Here is a 24,283-nt window from a genome sequence, read left to right on the forward strand (position 1 = left end):
GGAATTAATATGAGAAAATGAAAAATGGAAATAAAGTCTTTGTAAATAGGGAGGGATGGAGGGGTTGAAAGGAGGGCAGGGGAAGGGGAAAAATAAGAACCAAGAGAGATTACGTAAAGGTGCAAAATTCCAATGATGAATGTCGTTATATTGTAGACCTAAAATGTATCAATAAAATAAAATTTTTAAAAAAAGAAATCTATTCTTGGGTTTCATGAAAGCTAAGTGCTGTTACTCTCTGTAGTGATAAACCATATCCTGAAAATTGCAACAAATTCATAGTAAATATTGAAATGCCTACTTTCATCAGTGATGGGGAAATTGAATGCTCCTGAGAATATAAAATTCTATTATCGGTGTCTGACCAACTTGGTCAAATATTGAAGTACAGTAAAGATATTTATACTGAAACTACCACAGGTACAATTGACTACTTTTTTTCAATAATTTAGACCATACTTCAAAAATTATCATCCCTCCCATGTATCACCGCTACTGTTAATACCACAAAATTCTGGATCTAGATTTTTTTTGAAAGCTCTTGTTTTTCCAATGTCTGCATGTACCACCCTAGGTCTTATCCATTTAACCAACATGATTTGACTAAACTGTCTAAAGTCCTAAGAGGAAACGGACATTGGCCCATTTTCAGAGGCAGAGAAGGGTTCAAGTCTTCATGGTGGCAGTCAGGGTTTTGATCTAGATTTATCTACACACCTTGCTGTACTAATCTGTCAGTTTGGAATATGCTGAGGTTTGGGATGAGCCTATTACCTTAGAATATTGATTATTTTCTCCTGCAGAGGATTTTTGGTTTTGACTTAATAAATCATTGTAAGCCTAAGTATCTGTCTCTCTTGCTCACTTATGTCTTGTTCTCACTTGTACTCTTTCTCTGTCCCAGGATTCCAAATATGTGTGGTTTGAATTTTCTAGCTATTGAGACCCTAGGCGAACAGACCATTGTTAAGGTCATGGACACATACCGGGGACATAAAATGAGATGAGCCAGAGGCAGCTCCACGTATATGTATTTTTCTAATAAATAACAACTAAAACAAACCTCGAGCCTTTGACATAAAAAGCCAACCAAGGATCCACAGTTTTAGTCTAAATAAGACAAGAGGGATTGTACTGACAGGAAAAGAGTCTGCTATGGTGTGATTAAAAATCCAAATTGAAAATAAGACCTTTTGCCTATCATATTAATAAAAAGTTCTTTGAAACTAGTACCAAATGTTGAAGAAGGTTGATAAATGTTCATTTTTTTCCTCTTGGAAACATAAATTTCCCACTCCATTCAGAAAATAACTTAGTAATACATACAAGAGCCTTAAAATGCTCTTCTTCTGGACTAACAATTCCTTTGGGGGGTTCTAACTCAAACAAATAATTTGACATTTTAAAAATGCTTTGTTTAAAAAAAACATAAATAATATACACACAAAACATGAAATAACTCAAAGGCACAATAATAGAGAAATTGTTAAGTGATCTATGGTATATATACCTAAAAATATAATAGAATAAAATGTTAATCAATCATGAAAACTATTAAAGTTCTGTGATTCATTTTTTAAAAGATTAAAAGTATGTATTATACACTGACCCATATGTAAGAAAAAAAAAAGAAAAAGAAATATATTAAAATCTTAATAGTGATTTTCTCTAAGCAATTACATTATTCTTTTCTTATTTGACCATTCTGTATTTTATTTTGTAATCAAAAAAGAAATAAGCCTTTAATATTATGTTTAAAGAACTTTTGTGATAACATACAAATTGGTATTCAATTATAGTAGTGGAGGGAAATAGAAGGTTACAAAGTATATTATTTCAATTTTCATGTTTAAAAGAGAAAAAGCATCAAAATATTATCATGAGTAGTAAAATGGATGGTTATATTTCTTCTTTTAATTTTTCTCTATTTGTGAATTTTTCTAACATAGTGACACTATTTTAATAATCTTTGAAAATTTTCATGACTTTGCAAAGTGACTTGATTTCCACAAGGTGGCCATGCAAATTTAACACTAAGCATGCTAGGTATCTGGGTAAAACTGAGGAGAGCACTCACCTGAAGACCGCTCCCTTTGTTTAAAGACACAGACAAAATGGTGATGAGCACTGTTAGAGAACTGAGAAAGACATATCAGCACCAACTGGCCCTTTCTCCTCAGCTTGGTCAGAAGATTTGAGAGAAACGTAAAGGGCGAGTAACTTTTTTGCATCTGTTTCCAGGAACCTCCTAAAATCCACTCACCCCCACGCTCTAGGGCTGGGGACGCAGTACGTGTCCAGCATGCCCAGGCATCTGAGAAACCTGCTGATGGACTGTGCTCGCTGAGGCTGAGAAAACAAGTCGGCTTGCCCGCTATTCAGAGTGCAGAATTCATGTCCCTCACACAGGAGGAAAAAAAATGAAGATCTCACAATGCAATGGTAAGACCAAGGCTGCTGCAAGTCCACGGGCCATTCAAATCATTTTGGATGAAGATTCACTCGCATACTCGGAAACGAACAAAATAAATTTTAAAAATAGCTGCAAGGTTCCTTATTTTTCACCTTAGCAGCAAAGCCAAACAAACTTCAAAACCTTGTTTTATGAACTGTGCTCTAACTCTTTGATCCTGTCTCTCTACATGGCCCAAGTCCTTCCCTTTCCCTCCTTGGGCTCCAACAGCCAAATGCACTGAGCCACTTATCTCTTTATCCCAAAGGAGTCTTCCTGCCCAGAGTTTACACTGAAGAGTTGTAACCAGAGGTCCTTACAATGTCATCAGTATGGTTATGCTGAGTTAGGTAATTTTGCTTACAAAAACCTTTTTTTTGCAATACTTCTGACTGAATGAGGAACTTCACACTAAGCTAGTAAAAGGCCAGCCTTTTTGTTGTTGTTGTTGTTGTTGCTGTTTTGCAACAGTCTTGCTAATTCACTAAGTTTTCCAGGCTCGGCTCAAACTTGCAATCCTCCAGTCTCAGTCTCCTAGGGTGCTGGGATGACAGATATGTGCTACCAAGCCTGATTTTAAAATATTCTTATGGGGCTGGGGATTTAGCTCAGTGGTACCACGCCTGCCTCACAAACACAAGGTCCTGAGTTCGATCCCCCATACCAAAAAAAATTGTCTGATTATAGCCAATCAAATGCATTAAAGGCAGAGTTATAGACTGACTGTATAATTGGAGAGTGTTCATGCACACACAATCACATACATCCAATTACACACACAATCACACAATAACTATCTGAAGATGGGGCTACCTATTTAGCTTTTCAAAACTTGAAAATTCTCATCTGTAGTGTAGACATTCCTATCTTGGAGGACTGAGTTGGTAACTGATTAGTATTAACCCATTGGAAAGAACCCTGCTCCTATGTACTTGGCATGTGGTCAGCATTCAACAGCACTAAATATTAAGGAGGGATAGCAGTCTGGATATCTGAACCAGGGTGTCCAGGAGTTCATCAGCAGCCCACAAACTCATTATTATGCTCTTGAGGACCTAAGTTCTCAGCACCCTAAGTCCGGGGCCTCAACAATTGAGCAGCCAACTTCCTTATCCAAACCAGAAACAGCTTATTAACAGCAAGCAGAGATAACTGGTTTAAATGGAGCCATCCCACCAAACTAAGACTATGTGCTTACCCTAGCAGCATAACACATCAGAAACACAGAATGTCCACTCTGTGTGCTGTGGTCTTTCAAATCTCATCCTAGGGGTTTAATTAGTTGAGTTGGATTTCCCACTCTCTCCTAGAACAAGAGCCCAGATGGGATGAGAGCTTTGAGAAGTGGTTTTTTATATTTACATATAACAAAACACACCTCTATTAAGTGTAATATTGGAGAACTTTTGATAAATGTATACATATACCCATGAAACAGTCAAAGTTAAAATAGAAAGCATTTTCATCACCTCAAAGCTTCTTCATAGTGAGGCATGGTGGCACACGCTTATAATCCCAGAACTCTCGGAGGCTGAAGCAAGAGGATGGCACAGTTGAGCCCAGTCTGAGCAACTTAACAACTTAGCAAGACCCTGTCTCAAAATAAAAAATAAAAAAATTCAGTCCAAAGGCCTTGGATTCAATCCCCAGTACAACACACACAAATGAAAAAATGTTCTCATGTCATTTTGCAGTTAATCCCCACCCCCACTCCCACTCCCACTCCAGGAAACTACTGGTCTGAGCCTGTCACTATGGGTTAGTTTAGCCTATTTTAGAATTTCACATAAGTGGAATCAGGTATTTGATGCTCTTCTGTATCTTGCTTCTTTTGTTCAGCTCTATCTGTGTGGCATATATCAGTAGTTTATCCTTTCAGGGGGATGAGGCACAATTTGTTTATCCATTCACCATTGATGGACATTTAAAACTATTACAAATAATGTTTCTATGAATATTCTTGCACAGGTCTTCTTGTAAGTATGTGTTCATTTTCTCTGAATAAATATTTAAGAGTAGAACTTGGGCTTTGAACTGAATATATATTTAAATATAGAAAAAACTGTGAAGATGTTTCATAAAGAATTTGTACTGATTTTTCACCAGCAATATGTGAGATTCCAGCTGCTTCCACATACTCATCAATACTTAGTATTATCAGTCTTTCTAATTTTAGTCACTCTAGTGCATAAATGGAGTGTCTTGTTGTGATTTTAATTTGCATTTCCCTAGTAACTGTTAATGCTAAGCTTCTTCTCATACACTTATTAGCCATTTGTATATCTTCTTTTGTCATTTCAAATATTGTGAAATGTAAGTTGTCTTTTAAAAATTATTTTTAGTAGTACTGAGGTTTAAACTCCCAGGGCCTTCACATTGAACTACATTCCCAGCCTTTTTAAATTTTGGGATAGGGTCTTGCTAAATTCCCCAAGTTGGGTTCAAACTTATGATCCTCCTGCCTCAGACTCCCACAGTGCTAGGATAACAAGTGTGCTTCACCACACGTTCTGTTTGTCTTCTTCTTTTTGAGTTATAAAAGCTCTTTATAATTCTGAGTGCAAAATTTTTATACATAGATATAAGACCATAAAATATATACATAAGTATGCAATAATTTATGAATATCATATTTATAGATTTGGATTTTATATGTGTGTGGCCTAAGAAATTTTACCTACCCTTAAATCACAAAGATTTTCTCCTATTTTTTCCTAGATGTTTTATAGTATTAACTTTTATATTTTGAATTACCATCCATTTTGAGTTATTTTTTGCATTTGGTATGTGGTCAGAGTCAAAATTTATTTTTTCTCACATGATAGCAAGTTGTTTCAACACAATTTATTAAAAATACTATCCTTAACCCTACTGAATTATTTTGATATCAAATATCAAAATATTTGTTGTGGGTGTATTTCTAGACTCTGTTCTGGTCCATTGATATACATCAATACATATCCTGATATACTCTTTCATTTACTATAAGCTTACAGTAGATCTGAAAATTAGATAATGTAAGTTCTCCGACTTTATGTTTCTTAATTGTTTGGGCTTTGTCGATTTTTATAAGAAGCCTGTGGGATTTTTGTCTGTGATTTCTCTGAGCCAGCTCATCTCATTAGGAGAGAACTGACTTCCTAACTATATTGAGTTTCAATTCTATAAACATGATACATTTCTTCACTTACTTAGGATAATGTCTCAGGAATGTTTGGAGATTTTCAGTAAATAAGTCTTATACATACTTCTTATTTGTCCCCAAGTATTTAGTATTTTATGCCACTATAAATGGGTGTTTAAATTTTAGTTTGGAATCATCCATTGCTAATGTATAGAAATACAATTGATTTTTTAGTACTGACCTTGCTCCTACACCATAACTATTAGTTCTAACAGCCTTTTTGTCAATTCCTTAGGATTTTCTGTGTATGCAATCATGTCTGCTCCTAAAGATGGTTTTACTCCTTCCTTACATTGTGATGAGCTTTTCTTGTTTTGTTTTTTTTGTTTTTTGTTTTGTTTTTTGAAACAAGGTCTCACCATGTAGCCCAGGCTGGCCTTGAACTCACAGTGATCCTCCTCCTCCTCCCTCAGTCTTCCAATTGCTGGAATTACAGGTGTGTGCCACCACACCAGGCTTTTGCTTTGTTCTTGATCTTATAAGAAAAATTTTCAGTCTTTCACTATTATGAATTATGTTAAAGGTAAGTGGGTTTTTTAGATGCTTTTTAACAAATTGAGGAACTTTCCTTCTATTCCTAATTATACACAAGTTTTTTTAGTTTGCAATTTTTTTTTCTTCATCTAGTGAGAGGACTATATGAGTTTTCTACTTCATCCTGTCAAAATGGTGATTTACCCTCATTGATTTTAATATTAAATTAACCTTGTATTCCTGGGATAAACTCCACTTCGTTACAATGTATTATCCTTTTCTCATATATTGAAAGATTCAATCTTTGTTTTGTTTGGGGTTTTTTTTGGTACCAGGGATCGAACTCGGGTCCTTGTGCTTGCCAGGCAAGCGACAGAACCACTGAGCTAAATCCCCAGCCCTGAAAGATTCAATCTTAAGAATTTTTGCATCTGTATCCATGAAACTACAGTTCTAGAGCAGCGCTTTTCTTATAATGTCATTGTCTCATTTTGTATTAGGGTAATTCTGATCTCACAACAAAGAAGTTTGGGTAGTGGGAAGTTTGGTAGAGGCAGAAAGAGGGTAGGGAAAAAGAAGAATGTGCACATTTATAGAAAGAGGCAACCAACTGATCCGAAACACATGAAGAAAAGCTTTACTGGGTCTCAGTTACAAGCTCAATCTAAGTTTTAAACACTAATTTAATATCAGAGTATTTTTACTTAAAAACAAAACAAACAAACACAAATCCATAACAAGGAAGGCAAAAATTCCCCTCTCTTCTAAGGCAGTTGGGTCTCTCGAAGGTCCAGAGCTCAGTTATGCACACCATGTTTCAAGAAAAAGTGGACTGGATCCTTTGGTACCAGAATGAGGATGATAAGTTGCCTTGAAATTATGAAGGGGTTAGAAATGTTATTAAAGGGCTGGGGATTTAGCTCACTGGTTCCGCCACCTGCCTTACAAGCGCAAGGTCCCGTGTTCGATCCCGGGTACCAAAAAAAAGAAAAGAAAAGAAATATTATTCAAGGAGAAGAACAGAGATTAGGAAGGAGGGACAGGGTGGCTGCTTTCAGTCTCTAAGGGCTACTGAGAACAAAGTATGGGTGTTAGCTTCCAACTCACCATAAGGACTTTGTAAAAGTCACCTCAAATGCAACTTGGAAGTAGTAAGTTTCCCTTCCGTGTCTGTGCTCGGGGAGAGGGCTGGGTTTAGAGTAAAGAGGTTGTCCAGGGATTTGAATCCCCTTTGGCTAAATCTTTCTCACTGTGCTTCTGTTCTGTTCCATCTCATGCTCTGTTCAACAATGGCCCTTTATAAAAATTATTTTTCTATGTAGCCTCTATGTTGTTTGGCAAAGAAAGAAAAATGGCAAAAGCTGTTACAGCTGTAGTTACCAAATATTAAGACTAAGGCTTGAAAAAGTTTTGGTACATTTTTAAAAGCAAAATAATTAAATCTGTTTTTCATAAAACTAAATTTGCTCAATAAAAGCTTTCTTTCTTATGGCAAGAGTATGCCCATACTATTTGGGGGGTGGGGTGGTTAAGATACCTTACCTTTTATAGAATGTTGATAATAATATATCATCTTATTTTAATGATTTTACCCAACAAAATTAAACATTGGTAACCCTATCTTAAGACCTCTATTTTTTAGCCAGTTATTGCTCTATGAAATACAAAGTCTGCAGTAACACACTCAGTCAGGTCACCGTGAAACTCTCTTACTTGGATCAGCTGTATTTAACCAGATCAGATTTTCTTAAGTATCCGCTCTGGGATAATGGAAGGGTTGAGTCAGCTCACGTCAAGATTTCAGCATGTCTGTGAAATACCCAAATTGCAGAATAGTTTTTTTAAAATAACTTTATTATCAAACACACACACATACAAAAATTTAAACCATTCAAAGAAGAACAATGCAAGGGGGAAAAACTACAATAATATTCAAATACAGTAGAACTCAACCAAAACAAAACTGAAAAGCACTTAAACATTTTTCCATATAACTTAAAAAGCATCTCAAGCACCAACAAGACACCAGAGGATGTGATTTGTTTCAGAAAGATCCCCAAAACCAACATTGAACAAAAAGTGGTCTGGAAAACAACTCCAGTTAGCTAGCAGACTCCACATAAGCCAAGCTTCTCCCTAATTTAAATTTTGATACAGTCATATGACACATGATGGAAACACAATCTAAGAAATATGTTATTAGGCCATTTCATCCATGTGTATCCTTAATTACACTTTCAGTTTCTCACACTAGAGAAACTATTTGGTATTTACATATGTGTCCTATTTATTTCACTTCAGAGGATGGCCTCAGTATGCACCCATTTAGCTATAAATGTCTGTAGTTTCTCATTCTTTATGGCTGACTAGTACTCCATGTTATAAAAGAAAACCACATCTTCTTTATCCATTTTCCAGTTAATGGGCACTTGGGCTGTTTCCAAGCTTTCACTATTTCGAATTGTGCCACTATAAACATGGGTGCACATATATCACTGTCGTATGATTCTTTTAATTCTTTGGGGAAGATACCCAGCAGGGGGATAGCTGGGTTGAATGGGACCTCTAGCCCTAGTTCTTTGAGGTATCTCCATACTGATTTCCACAGTGGTTGCACCAGTCTGCACTCCCACCAACAATGGAGAAGGGTTCCTTTCTCCCCACACCTCTGCCAGCATTTGTTATTGGATGATTTCTTGATAGCAGCCACTCTTTCTGTGGTGAGGTGGAATCTCAGTGTTGTTTTCATCTGCATCTCTCGAATGACCAGTGATGTTGAACATTTTTTCATATATTCATTTGCTGCTTTCACTTCTTTGTCTGAGAAATGTCTGTTCATTTCAGATGCCCATTTTTGAATTGGATCTTTGAATTGGGGGGGGGGGTCTGATTTTTTTCGGTTCTTTATATATTCTAGATAGTAGTCCTTTGTCTGAGGTACAGCTGCTGAAAATGTTTTCCCCACATTGTAGGTTGTCTCTTAGCTCTGTTGGTGGTTCCTCTTGCAGTGCAGAAGCTTTTTAATAGTTTTTATAGTTCTTACCAGAACTTCAAACATGAACAAACTCTGATTTAGTCTGAAGATGCTAAAATTAGGTTTTCAAAAATCAGTGGTTGAGCAATTGAGCTGAAATGACCTCAAGATCCCTTCCTAGATCTATAACCCATGTCTCTGAGTTTTTGAGACCCTTAGCAGGGAGGGTTCTCTGGGCAGGCATAATTGTCCGGGTCCATTCAGGGAGGCCCTGGAAAGACAGGAACATTTATGAAGTCATTGACAATCAAAGATCTACAGGAAAGTCATACCGGATGTGCCTAACCTCACCCTTTTACCTGGGATCATCCCTGAACAGTTCAAACCCCATAATAACCCCTTGGCTCTGCCAAAGCAAATGAAGTCCTCTCAAAACATTCAGGGAACTAGAGGACATAGAAATTTTTGAAGTCTTCACTTATTAAGTAACAATTATTCTATAAAACTATTAAAAGGTAATGCCATCAACATGTAAATATTCAAGTTGCCAATTCACAGTTTCTGCTTGCATTCTTCTTTTATGAAACATACTCATAAACAGTCTGAAAATACAAGTTCAGCCTCTGCTTATACAGTCAGTACTGATGAAGAAGGTTTCACAATGAAAATGCTTTAGGCATTCTGGCCAATTCTACTCCGAGACTGCAGAGCAGCCCAGCCGAGAAGCTACACAATGTGGCTTTTGTTCAAGGGGCAATTAGCAGAAATTATAGAACAGGGGCAATGTCATTGTGCAAAGGATTCAGCCAAAGTAGACACAGACCAGTTTTCATTAGACCAGCCAAAAGCTGGAGAACCCTCTTTTAAAAAATTAAACAAGCTCTCAGCCTATTTGCTCCCATTATAACAATGCTGAGAAGTGTGCTTCCTCTTGCTTCGGATGGTACCTGGAGGATGCTCTGGGGGGGATCTAACTAAGTGTTGGGTCTTTGATTGACAAATGTATTCAAGGGGAAATTGCTGGTGTGATTTTATTCATTATTAGGAAAATGAAGGAGCTAAATTGTGCTGTCTTATAGCTCCTGTGCCAGTGATAACAGTAGCTCTGGTTATTTTATTTTATATTTTAAAGCAGACTATCCAGATCCATTTTGGTCCCTATGGGGCAGGAAAGTCTGAAGAAGATCAGAGCAATTAAAGGGTAAGAAGGGAGGCTGGTGCACAGCAACTCATAGAATCTCCAACGTGGGACATAGCTCGAGGTTCATCTGGTCTATAAGTAGGTTATACTTAGTCCTTCTGTGGTCACTAAAAACCCAGCTAATACCCCCTTCCAAGTACCATTTCTTCGTGTACTTGAAGAGAATCGTTGTGACCAACTACCCAAGTCTTCTCTAACCGAACACCCTCAGTATTTCGAGACATTCAAGACCCTTCACCATCCCTTCCATTTCCTTCTTGAAGCTTCTGTCTCTCATTATCTCACCTAAAACATAAAAACTGGGCTTAAATGTGGGAAAGGAAAGCCTAGACATCTCCTACCCACAGTCAAGTCTTTCAAGCATCAAGATGCTCATGACTCCTTCAACTTCAAAAGGAAGATTCAACAAGGATAATAACAAAGTCACACTGAGTCTTAGGATGAACTGCAATTCCATAGGACCTCAGAGTGGAAGCTTCTTCCTAGTATTCATATGCTCATGTCTGTGGATTACTGCAAAAGGCCCATGAGCCAAGGGGTCAGGAGCCCAAGCCCAAGAGCCAGCTCCGCTCACTCTTCCCTGAGTGACTTTATGGATGCTATCTCATGCCCCTGAACCAGTCCAACTCTGGACTCCTATGGGCTAGACTCCCAGAGGTCCCAATGGAATAGGGGCCACTAGAGAATGTCTGCTAGCAGGTCTCAAACAGCCCTATACTCTGGAGTCTAGACAGTAAATAAACTACAGCTACGCTCCCCGAAGGATATGCTTGGGCTGGAAATGTCGGTATTCACAAGACAAGATGACTCCCAGGGCCCTGAGGTCCCTTCCAGTAAATACTTGATGGAAAGAGGATTCCTAATGGGATGAAATGACTTCTCCAACTCTATTCTACATTTAGAGGAGAAGTTGAAGAATCTACTACTATGCATGAAATCTTCCCAACTTTGAAATGATAGTGTTTATTTTAGTAAAAATTTTATTCTTAAAAGCATTTTATAATATTGATTCTTAAAAAGTCTGACCCGGGCAGAGTCCTGGATATTTTTTTTTTTTTTTTTTTTTTTTTTTTTTGGTACCGGGGATCGAACTTGGGTCCTTGCACTTGAGCAGCAGGCAGCAAAACCATTGAGCTAAATCCCCAGCCCCCTGGATATAGTCTTAAGTAAAACTCCTTTGCCCTCAATTTTTAAAGAATGGTTTATTCCAGGGTAAAGAGCTCAAGATTTAGAACCAAAAGACCTGATGTAAAACTTCGTCTCACCCCTTACTTAGCTATATAACCTTGAGCATATTACTTGAGCCTTAATTTCCTCACCTGTAAAATGTTGCAATCATCTGGGCCTCACAGAGGTGTGATGAGAAATAAAGAAGATGCTCCTATGAAGCACTGAGCAGGCCTGGCCCACAATGTCAGGCATGATAACTTTGGAATCAATTGGATTATTTTTATTAAGTTTACACCTTAGGTTTTCAGATTACCTGGCAATTGAGTCTTCTAACGGAGGTTTACACTGATAGAAAATACAGCCTGATTCTCATATTTTAAAGAGAGAAGTTGCATTCTCACAGTTTCATAGAAAAATGCCCCCAGGTAAAATGTGCAGACTTGTCACCCTCTTGCCAGTTATCCAAGCATCCCTGTTTCCTCCCCTGGCTGGACACATCCCCTCAGCTCCTCTGGGGTGGTAGCTCATTCTGAGCAAGTCCTGCCCCTCTCAGCCATTGATCTGCCCCCTCACAGCTTTAGAGGTAAATATGTGTTGCCTTTCCTAATCACCAGGTCAGTTCCCCTTCTCAAGGAGGAAAGAGAAGGAAATCCAGATCACGTAACCAGGGATGGATAGTGCACCCCTCAGTCCAGGATCATTTCAGCTCATCCCAACAGTGTCTTCATGTGCCCTGAGAGATCTGGCAGAGTATCCCATGCAGAGAAAGTCACTTGAGCAAAGGACCTGCACAGTACAAGATGACACTTTCAAGAAAAGCGACTATGAATCTGTGTAAGATTTAAATTTAAGGCTTGGTCCCATGTTCTGTATTCTTGAGTCCTAGAACCTCCTCAAAATGGAAGACTTGGTTTTAATTGCCCCACCAAAAATTTCAGATTGTCTTCAAATGTACCAATTTCCCATGATGAATGTATTTATTATGTATCATAAATATATACTAATTTTTAAAATAATGTCTATATGACAGTAAATGCAAACGCAGTCCAGGTTAGGGTAGAGGCTCCAGGACATACATAGCAGCACACTCTGTTTCTGTTGTGCCTCACACGCACATTCATCCTTAACTATAGCTCTCTACTTTCAATCAGAGAGTCCACTACATGAAAGTGTTTGCCAGATCATGACTCATAAAATTTAATATATCTGTGAAATACAAATAGGCTTTCGCCTCGCAGAGCTGTAATCAAGGGTAGCACTCTCGACTTCACAGCTCCTTATTTCCAATGGTCTGGGGAATAAAAGTGTCAACAACAGGAAAACCATTTGAATTTTCCCTTTTTCTGGGAGCAGGCTGAAGTCACAATCAGAAGCCTTTGGAGCCTGTCTTGGGTTTGAAAACCAGCTTTGCTGCTGGAGAGCAGGAGATCTGGGAAGTCATGTAAAATCTCCACACACTGGTTCCTCATCTCTGAAACAAGGACAGTGATCATGTCGTTGCTCTTCTACAGCCTTTCAAGATGAATCAGTCTACACTTCCCTGATCCCCCAATCCTACTCTATTCCCATAGAGGAGAGAGGAGGAGCTAAGGGTGGAGTCCTCTGGATGACGGCATGGTCATGACAGTGCAGGGCCTGAGAAAACGGGAGTGAAGTACCCAGAATGGTGCCTGTGTGGTCACCATCTCAGTAGTTATTACCCATGGCATGGCCTTGGCCTCGCCCTTGCAGGCCCATTTGCATAGCTGTCCGCCAGCTCAGCCATCTGTTTCCAGGCGCTCTTCAGCAACAGAACATTCTTGCCTGTGGTACAAAGTTGTGGCAATGATTCAGTCGCTACCCTAAACAGATTGCAAATGTTCCTCAATGGACAAGAGGGTACACTATAAAATGTAATGTTTCCTGAGGGTTTGAGCATTTTCTTTCTTACAGTCAATCATGTCTTTAACAATTTAGGAAACAAATAGAATGCATCTTTTTTCCCTCTAATCACAACTAAATTCCCCTCCTAATGGAGAAATTCTAGGTTTTTAAACTCAGACCATCATAACTGCCAGCTTCTCAATGTTTCACAAGGTTTAAAGCTGGAGATGGCCTTGGGGATCACCTCATTCAATGCCTTGACTTTTAGAGCAGGAGAACCAGGGCCTGGAAGGGTGAAGTGACCTATCCAAGGTCATGTGACACGTAAGGAACAAAGCTGGGGTGAACCACAGTTCTCCAGATCCATAATCCACTGTGTCTTGTTTCTTATTGTGCCTCCAGAGAAAACACCATCAGAATGAGAGTGAAATGAGACTTCTTTATGAATTTAGTGCCTATAACTGGACTTTTACCAAATGTGACAGGTATGTTTGACTTACTGGATAGTCCGGGAGTCAGACTGAAATTCACTTAGGGAATGGGTACCAGGTGAAGTTCCAGGCCCCTCTAGCCACTGACAGTTCTTCAAGACGCCAGAGGGATAACCTAGGTGGGAGTCACATATGCATGGACATTTGCCAGACTCAACAAGCAGAAGGACATACTCATACTAAAAAAGTACTAGTTGTTAATCCAAAATTCAAATTTAACCAAGCATTCTGTGTTTTACCTGCCAACCCCAACGAAATAGAGTTTTTAAAAAATACAACATTCAACTATCAGCCCCAAACTGAAAGCCACAAGGACAGCCATGCAGGAAGTTGAACTGCTTCTCCCATGAAAACCTCGTATGCCTTGTGGTAATTCTTGGCAGGGATTTGTTCAATCAAGGTTAAAGATTCTCCAAAGTGGCATGGAGAGTCCAGCTAATGCGAAACATAAAAATTCACTAAGAAACTTGAATTTTAGGCTTCTTCCTCAATTCAGTGAAGCACCTACCATGTGTAGAAACACTCTAGTTTTCTCTTCTCAAGTAAACTTTTTTTTTTTTTTTTTTTTTTTAGCAACCGGGGATCAAACTTGGGTCCTTGCACTTGTGAGGCAGGCAGCAGAACCACTGAGCTAAATCCCCGGCCCTCAAGTAAACTTCTTGAAAGACATGTTTATGCTTGTTCCACACTTTCTTCTCACCTATTTAGCCCTTAACACATCATAATCTGGTTCCTGTTTGAATATAAGTGGAACCATTCTTGCTTAGGTGTACAATGATCTAAAAAAGAGTTGGTTCTCATTTTCAGTAGTTACATTCTGTAAAGCCATGGTGAATGCTTGAATTGGCAAAGACTGCATGATTGCTCAGATGGGAAAGTCATGGTTGGATTCCTACAAGCCTTTGTCTGGGTGCAACATTTTCAAAACCAATAACTGTATGGCCTTGACTTATGTGTGTCTCTGTTTAAAGATACCTTATTTAATATATATTATTTATTCATTAGCACTGAATTCACAACTCATAGCACAACTTACTTCTGAATGAAACTTACCTAACATACAGCATAGCCTTCTTGTGCTTAGAAACAGAGTGCTCAGAGCAACATCTGAGGTCTCTTTTAAGCAGTAAAATAACCAGTGAAAAGCAACAAAATGTAAAGAACTAAGGAGCATGCATGAAGGGCACTTGTCTGCAGTGTGAGCACAGAAACAGGAAGGAAGAGCATCCGCTTGTGTGGCCTTGGCTGGGGTGACTCAGATTTCTCCCCACTCTGCACATGTCCACAAATGAAGGTGAGAGCTCTGAGCATTAATTACAAATGCATTTTAGTGAGTATGTGAATTAGCAAATGCAAAATCTGCACAAAATGAAGATCAACTAATTTCTAAATCCAACAAGGGTTTTCTGAGATTATCCAGATGAGTCTCTGAACCACATTTGCTTGGGCTGATCCCTTCCCCCTTGAACCTCTCCACTCCTTTGACATTTAGAGCCCTGTTTCCTCCTGGAATTTATACTCAGATGTTTCTTTTCCATCTCTTACGTGGGCTCCTCTGCCTCCACCCCAGCCACCTCTGCAGTGTTGCTGCCCTCTTACATTAAGAGAATAATGACTCTGAGATGTAGATGCCTGAGGACTAAGACCTGGGGCACTGCTAAGCCTCCCTATGGACTATCCCTGCTACTCAGTGGCCATCCACTAGAAGATGGTGGTGTAAATAACCACTATGAGCTACACAGCTCCAAACCTAGTACACACCATGTCAGAACCAGGAGCAAAGCACAACTGGAATAGAGGTAGGAGGAACAAAAACTTGAAGGGACTTCCTAGGCACAGGTTCCAGACCCAGATGAGCTGGCACAATGGAGAGCATTTTGGAGAATTGGCAGAGAAGGTGGGGGAGTATGAGACATGAAGGCAGTTGAGAGGCACATGTCTTGGGGATCTAAGTGTCCCTCCCAAGAAAGACTGAAAGGAAGGAGAAGAATCATGATGACGATAACTTTTATGTGGCACCTTGCATGTGCTCTCTAGATGATGAGGGCCATAGCAGTGATATGGCAGCACATATAAAGTGTCCATTACACCCCAGGCACTGTGCTAAGCACCAAGTACTTTCACCAGCCTTTTAGGGCCACTTCATAGAGGAGGAAACCAAGAGTGAAGCTCCTAGGAAAAGCAAAAGGTAGAGCTGGAATTGGAATTGAAGAGCTTAAAACATTACCCACACTACCTGACACTGTCGCCCTGGTCCCAGAGTCTCCACACTGTGCTTTAAAAGTTGTGAGCTTGGCAAATATCTGAGCATAGAGAGGATGAGTGCAGGAATTGGAGTCCCTAAGAAACAGGGCAAGAAGTCAGTTACTGAAATCTACTCTCTGGTAGGCACAGAATCAGCCACAGAGCTCTAGAGCCAGGATCCACATATCCAGATTGGGATGGGCCATTCAGGGATGGAGCAGGAGCTCCAAGAAGGCATCATTGTCCTGGGCTCCTTTTACCCTCCTACTCTGCCATCTTAGCATGTGTCTCCCTTCCTCACACTTGTCACCATTTATCACTGGCAGCATCTATACCTCCCATCCTGACATTCATATCCCAGACAGGAAGAGGAGACAGCACCAATATGAAAAGGCACAAATCTCCCCCAGGTCCCCAAAGACTTCCACTTATATTTCATTAATAGAACATATAACCACTCCAGCCCTAAAACAATAAAATGTGTTGAATTTTTTCAGGAGGCCACATTGTCAACCCAAACAAATGGATTTAAGTGCCACACAATGGGCTCATCGTGTTCCCCATCTTGAGTTCAACTGGCCCTTGAGGTAGAGGCAGAGAATAGTGTGCAAAATAGTGTTTGGAATACAGTGTGGGACATCATGGACTGAAAGCCTCCCCTCTCACTTACTCTGAGAGTGAGACTGAGTGAGACGGTGCATATTAAGCATGGAGCACTGTGCCTAGCATGCTATGGGCACTCTAGCACTGGCAGGTGTTGTCATTAATGCTTTAAACATCATCACTAACATCCATATGTTATTCTGATTTCTTTAGTTTTTACCTCATACTGCTCTCTACAGGATGATACTAACAGCAGTGATATGGGAGCATTTTAGTTTTCTTTAGTTTTTTCTGTTCTAGGACCCTATTTTGGATGCCACATTTATTTAGTCATCATGTCTCCTTAAGCAACTCTTGGCTCTGACAATTTCTTGGATTTTCCATGTTTGATGGGCTTGACATTCTTGAGCAGTGCTGGCAATTTGCAGAATGTTCCTCAATTTGAGTTTTCCTGGTGTTCTTGATTAGAGACTGGGGTTATCTGTTTGAGGACAAAGACCATAAGGTAAAGTGTCACTTTTATCACATGGTGTCAAGGTACAGACTGTCAGTGTGACATCGGTGTTGATGATGACCTAGATCAACGGGTTGGAGGAGCAGGTCAGATTTCTCCACTGGTAAGTGACATCCCCCTCCCCACTTTCCATATTGTGCTCTGGAAGGACGTCATGGTGTGCAGTCCCAACATACCTCTGATATTTGTCTTTTCTCTTGTGTTTATTTAATCATTTATTTATATCAGTACAGACTCATGGGCATTCTTTTTATACTTTGGGTTTTAATCCAATTCTATTTTATTGTTCAAATTGTTCTAGCTGTGGCCATTAGGAAATCTTTCAGCTTGTCCCTCCCTATGGGTTTAGGTTTTCTGGGTATTGTGTTTTTACTTTTTTTAATTCAGTACTTTCTAATTTTTATTAAGTCATTCTGCTGTGGTAATGGGAGGAACACAAGTAGACTGTCAGAATCTGTCAAGAGTTCATTGAAAGAATACTTGGTACTAAATTGCAACAGATACGGAGCCAGAAACCCTCTTTGGAACAAAATTAATACAATCATGCAGGCATTCTGAGATACCTGTGTAGGTTAACTAGGTTAGCTAGTTATGGGTCCTACTTACTTTATTCACACCTCTCAGCCTCCCACTGTCAAACAGTCCTTGAAGCTCCTAAGTATTATAGATGTACATGGTTTGGGCCATACAGATTGGATTCTATCCCCCAGTCTCAAGAATCAGGCAAGGTTAGTAGGACCTTGCTCCGAGGAGGGGCCTGGTTCATGGCAGGTAGTGCGCAAGAGGGTGCACTAAAAAAAGTCTCAAGGAACCTTCAGGAAAATCCATTTGGTAGTAGCTCCATTTCAAGGCCTTTTAAACTGGTCATGAACTGTTTTGCTCCTGTCCTGCTGCTCTTCCTTGCTACCTTGCTTTGGAATGAGCCGACTGTGGACTGACTGAATCCTCCACTAACCATATAAGGATGCTATTAACATAGTTATGCAGCTGATTTGAAGATACTTCAGTTTCATCCCCAAGAATGGCCTCCAACAAGGCATCATGGATGAAAATATACTGCTAAAGATATTCAAGACTGAGGTGAACCTTCTGGGCCACCGTACTACAGCCTGCAGTGTCAAGGAGCAGAGCTGCCCCCAGCACAGAGGAGGTGAATCTTCCACGCTGCTGAACCACCACTCCAAGAGCCAAGGAGGTCAGCTGCATGGGCACCAGCAGCACACATATCCCCCCAACCCACACCCGTTGAAATGAGAAGACACTTGAACAAGTCTCAAAACCAGACTCCCAGCTCACCTAAAGCAACCCCAAAGGGAAACGAGATAGAACAGTCTGATACTCAACCACCTGGACTCCCTCAACTGGCAACGAAAGAGGATCTGGAAAATATGAAATCAGGAATAATTTCTCAGATAACAGCAGAGATTGTGCCCATAGTACAAGACATGATTAATAAATCTAGAGAGGACACAGATAAAAAAAATAAAGGAGCTGAGGAACATGATGGAATCCCAACATAGGAAACAAATGGAATCCATAAAACAGATGCAAACAGATTTCCAGGAGATTAAAAGCTCCATTGAAAGTTTACACAGCAGAATGAGCCAATGTGAGGACAAAATTTCAGATATAGAAGATAAGATTACAATTAGTGACCAGGAAAAGAAACATTTCTTTCAATAGTAAGAGACAACGAGAAATCAATCCAACAGCTGTTAGATGAATAAGCAGCTGCAAAGAAGAATAAGATCAGAGTGACTAGAGTCAATGAAGAAGCAAGAGAGAGTGCAGACAACATAAAAAAATCTGTTCACAGAAGTGATGGCAGAAAATCTCCCAAGCAGGGGAAAAGAACTTGACATACAGGTGAGTGAGGAACATAGGACTCCAACAAATCTTGATCAAAAAAAATCTACACATAGGCATATAATTGTTAAGATTCCAGAAACCCAACAGAAGAACAAAGTTTGACAAGTAGTTAGAGAAAAGAAACAAATCACATACAAAGGAAAGCCCATCAGAATCACAGACTTCTCAATGCATACCCTCAAGACAAGAAGAGCTTGGAGTGATGTATTTCAAGCCCTAAAGGAAAACAGCCTCCAACCCAGACTGATGTACCCTGCAAAACTATCTTTCAAAATTGATGGAGAAATAAGATACTTTCATGACAAAGAGCACCTGAGGAACTTCATGAATACCAAATCAACACTCCAAAAAATTTTAGAAAATATCCTAGGAAAAGGCACTGAGGATCACAACCCCTGGAAGCCCAGCAGAATGAATCCATCAGGCATGACAAGAAATTAAACACAAAGTGGGAGTATACAACAAAAAGAAAAAGTCATGACAATAATAAGTCAATAGGTATCAGTTATAACAGTCAATGTTAATGATCTCAATTCACCAATCAAAAGAAATAGACTGGCAGAATGGGTCAAAAAGCAAGATGCAACAATATGCTGCATACAAGAAACACACTTAACTCAAAAAGAAACTCATAGACCGAAAGTTAAAGGGTGGAAAACAATACATGCTACAGGAACCCGAAAAACAGCAGGAGTATCTATCCTCTTTGTAGATCAAGTGGATTTCAAACCAACACTGATGAAGAGAGACAAAGAAGGACACTACATCCTTGTAAAGGGAACAATCCAACAGGAACAGATGACAATCATAAATATCTATGCACCAAACACTAGTGTGCACAACTATATAAAACAAATACTAATGGACATGAAAAATCAAATAAGCACTAACACAATAGAAGTGGGGGACTTCAATACCCCACTGTCACAAAAAGATGGATCAACTACACAAAAAACAAGGAATGAAATACTAGAACTCAATCAAACTCTTGAACAAATGAACCTAACAGATGTTTACAGAGTGTTCCACCCCACAAAATCAGAATACACATTCTTGTCAGCTGCACACAGGTCGTTCTCCAAAACAGATCACATACTCACTCATAGAACGTGCTTAAGTAAGTGCAAAGGAATTGAAGTTATCCCCTGTATATTATCAGACCATAGTGTGATGAAATTGGAGATCAATAGCAAAAGAAACTCAAAAAATTTCATAAACACATGGAAATTGAACAACACACCTCTGAATAACCAATAAGTCACACAGGAAATTAAAGAAGAAATCAGACAGTTCCTTCAATTAAATTGACAATGACAATACAACATATCTGAATCTATGAGACACAATGAAAGCAGTCTTATGAGGGAAATTCATAGCAGTGAATACTAGGAATATAGTACTAGAGCAAGCCCAATTAAACAACCTGATGCTGAACCTCAAGCTTCTAAAAGAAGAAGAGTAGGACAAACCCAAAGCTCATACAAGGGAGGAAATTATAAAGATCAGAGCAGAAATCAATGCAATGGAGACTAAGAGAATGATACAAAAAATCAATGAAGCCAAGAGTTGGTTCTTCGAAGGAATAAAAAATTGGCAAACCCTTAGCCCATCTTATCAGAAAAAGGAAAGAAAAGGCCCAAATCCATGCAATTAGGAATAAAAAAGATGAAATTACAGTGGACCCAGCAGAAATCCAGAGGATCATCAATACCTACTTCGAGAACCTGTACACCAATAAGATAGAAAACAGAAGAAAGGGACAGATTCCTAGATAAGTATGAATTACCAAAGTTGAACGAAGATGACCTAAAAATTCTAAACGACCCAATATTAATCAATGAAATTGAAAACTTAGTTAAAAACTTACCAACTAAGAAAAGCCCGGGTCCTGATGGCTTCACTGCTGAATTCTACAAGACATTTAGAGAGGAACTACTGCCACTACTGTTTAAACTCTTCAATGAAATTGGAAAGGAAGCAACACTCTCAAATTCATTCCTGGAAGCAAGCATCACCTTGATCCCAAAGCAGAGAAAGGCCCAACCAAAAAACAGAACTATAGGCCAATCTCACTAATGAACATAGATGAAAAAATCCTTAATAAGATACTGGCATATAGAATGCAGAACATCATCAAGAAGATCATACACCCTGACCAAGTGGGATTCATCCCAGGAATGCAGGGATGGTCCAACATGTGCAAAGCAATCAATGTAATACACTATATCAATAGAGCCAAGGACAAAAACCATACAATCATCTCAATAGATGCAGAAAAAGCATTTCACAAAATCCAACACTCATTTATGATAAAAACCCTACAAAAAATTGGAATAGACAGTCTCTACCTCAATCTGATAAAAGCCATCTATGAAAAACCAACAGCCAATATCATACTAAATGGTCAAAAACTGAAATCCTTCACAATAAAATCAGGAACAAGACAAGGATGTCCACTATCACCACTCCTGTTCAATATAGTCTTGGAAACATTAGCCACAGCAATTAGACAAGAGAAAGAAATAAAAGGAATAAAGATAGGAAATGAAGAAGTCAAATTGTCATTATTTGCAGATGACATGATACTCTATATAGAAGACCCCAAGAACTCCACCAAAAGTCTTCTAGACTTAATAACCAAATTCAGTCAAGTAGCTGGTTACAAGGTCAACACACAAAAATCAATAGCTTTCCTGTAGATGAACAACAGACTCACTGAGACAGAAATAGACCAAACAATTCCTTTCACAATAGCATCCAAAAAACTGAAATACCTAGGAATCAACCTAACAAAAGCAATCAAAGACCTCTTCTCTGAAAACTATAGCACTCTGAAAAGAGAGATTGAAGAGGATATCAGAAAATGGAAAGACATCCCTTGCTCCTGGGTAGGAAGGATCAACATAGTGAAAATGGCCATACTTCCAAAACTGCTATATAGATTCAATATGATCCCAATTGAAATCCCAGCAGCATACTTTGTGGACCTTGAGAAAACAATCCAAAAATTCATTTGGAACAAGAAGAGACCCAGAATAGCAAAGCAATTCTAGGCAACAGAGACATGGCAGGGGGTATTACAACCTCCAACTTGAAACTATATTACAAAGCTCCTGTGATAAAAATAGCATGGTACTGGCAAAGAAACAGACCTGAGGACCAGTGGAACAGATTAGAAGATACAGAAACAACTCCAGACACACTCAGCCACCTCATCTTTGACAAAGGAGCCAAACATCCTCACTAGAGGAAAGATAGCCTCTTTAATAAATGGTGCTGGAGAAATTGGGTTTCAACTGGTCAAAGATTAAAACTAGACCTATATTTCTCACCATGCACTAAACTAAAACCCAAATGGATTAAAGATCTAAATATTAAAACAGAAACGCTGAACCAGCTGGAACAGAGGTTAGATAGAACTCTTGAAGACATTGGTGTAGGAAGAGAGTTTATGAACAAATCCTCAGTTGCCCATGAACTAGCACAATCAACAAGTTGAATCTTCTTATTTAAAAGCTTTTGCACAGCAAGTGAAACCACCAACAGTATGAAGAGAAAACTCACAAAAAATTTTCATTTGCTGTTCCTCAGACAAAGGTCTACTGTCTAGAATCTATAAAGAACTTAAAAAAATCAGACCTCCCAAATTTAAAGACCCAATCCAACAATGGACATCGGGAATGAACAGACATTTCTCAGAAAAAGAAGTAGAAATAGCAAATAAACATATGAAAAAATGTTCAACATCACTGGTCATTCGAGAGATGCAAATGAAACCAACACTGAGATTCCACCTCACCCCAGAAAGAATGGCTGCTATCATGAAATCAACCAATAACAAATGCTGGCCGGGTTGTGGGGAAAGAGCAACACTGCTCCACTGCTGGTGGGAGTGTAGACTGGTGCAACCACTGTGGAAATCAGTATGGAGATACTTCAAAGAACTAGGACTGGAAGTCCCATTTGACCTAGCTATTCCCCTGCTGTATCTTCCCCAAAGAATTAAAAGAATCATGCCACAGTAATATATGTGCACCCATGTTCATAGCAGCACAGCTTTTAATAGCTAAAACTTGGAAGCAGACCACATGCCCTTCAACTGGAGAGTGGATAAAGAAAATGTGGTTTTTTTAAACAAAATGGAGTACTACTCAGCCATCAGAAATGAGAAATTAGAGATATTTATAGCTAAATGGATGCACATTGAGGCGATACTTTTAAGTGAAGTAAATAGGACACACGTGTCAATACTGAATAATTTCTCTAGTGTGAGAAACTGAAAGTGTAAATAAAGACTAAAAGGTATAATAGATAATGTGAAATAGGAAGAAAAGATACAAAGGGGAAGGGGAAGTGGAAGGAGTAGGGGAAAGGAAAGAAGGGAATGGAATTAATATGAGAAAGTGAAAAAATGGAAACAAAGTCTTAGTAAATAGGGAGGGATGGAAGGCTTGAAGGGAGGGCAGGGGAATGGGGAAAATAATAAGAACCAAGAGAGATTATGTAAAGGTGCAAATTTCCAATAATGAATGTCATTATATTGTATACCTAAAATGTACCGATAAAATTAATTTTAAAAATTTCAGAAAATGTTAAAAAAAAAAAAAAAGAATCAGGCAACTATGCTAACCCAGGCAGTGGACTAATCCAGTATCACACACCCATGATCCAGTATCATACACCCATGATATTCCCAAAAGCCCCACTCCCAGAAGCCCCACTTATGAGCACATGAGGCTTTGGGGGGAAGCTAGATATAAGCCATGCCACCTGTGAACCATTCCTCCTGCCACTCATCTGTGCACTGTCTGCAGCTGCTTTTGTTTGTTTTTGTTTCTCTGTGGTACTGGGGATTGAACCCAGGACCTTCATACTGAGCTACATCCTCAACCCTTTTTTTTCCACTTTGAGACAGGGTCTCACTGAGTTGCTCAATTGCCCAAGCTGGGTTGAACTTCTATAGCTACTATGGAGGAGCTACAATTGCAGGATTGAATAATTTTGAAAGAGATCCTAGGCCTGCAAAGCCTAAAATATTTACTGTCTGGCTCTTTAGGCAAAAAAACCTGATAACCTCTGCTCCAAATCACTGTGAGATGTTGCCTCAAGGTAACAAAAACATGAAGAAATAATACTGGGGTGAGTCTGACATGCTGTAACTGAGTCATCGCATCCAATCTCTATGTAGATAGCAATCTCTCCATTAAGAAATGAAGAAACTGGGCTGGGGATTTAGCTCAGTGG

At 39.1% G+C, this 24,283-nt stretch overlaps 1 long non-coding RNA gene across 1 annotated transcript in view; it reads right to left on the minus strand.

Annotated features, from left to right (window-relative positions):
• Positions 1-7,973: 7,973 nt before the first annotated feature.
• LOC147825718 (uncharacterized) overlaps positions 7,974-24,283 on the minus strand; it is a 94,535-nt gene continuing 78,225 nt past the window's right edge. The window contains exon 3 of the long non-coding RNA XR_015440441.1: positions 7,974-9,355. This is a non-coding gene — a long non-coding RNA (uncharacterized LOC147825718). The remainder of the gene's footprint in view (positions 9,356-24,283) is intronic.

The sequence above is a fragment of the Heterocephalus glaber genome, unplaced genomic scaffold (assembly GCF_053883595.1).
Source record: "Heterocephalus glaber isolate CG9 unplaced genomic scaffold, H.glaber_assembly_v1.0 deba00001497, whole genome shotgun sequence".
NCBI lineage: Eukaryota > Metazoa > Chordata > Mammalia > Rodentia > Bathyergidae > Heterocephalus > Heterocephalus glaber.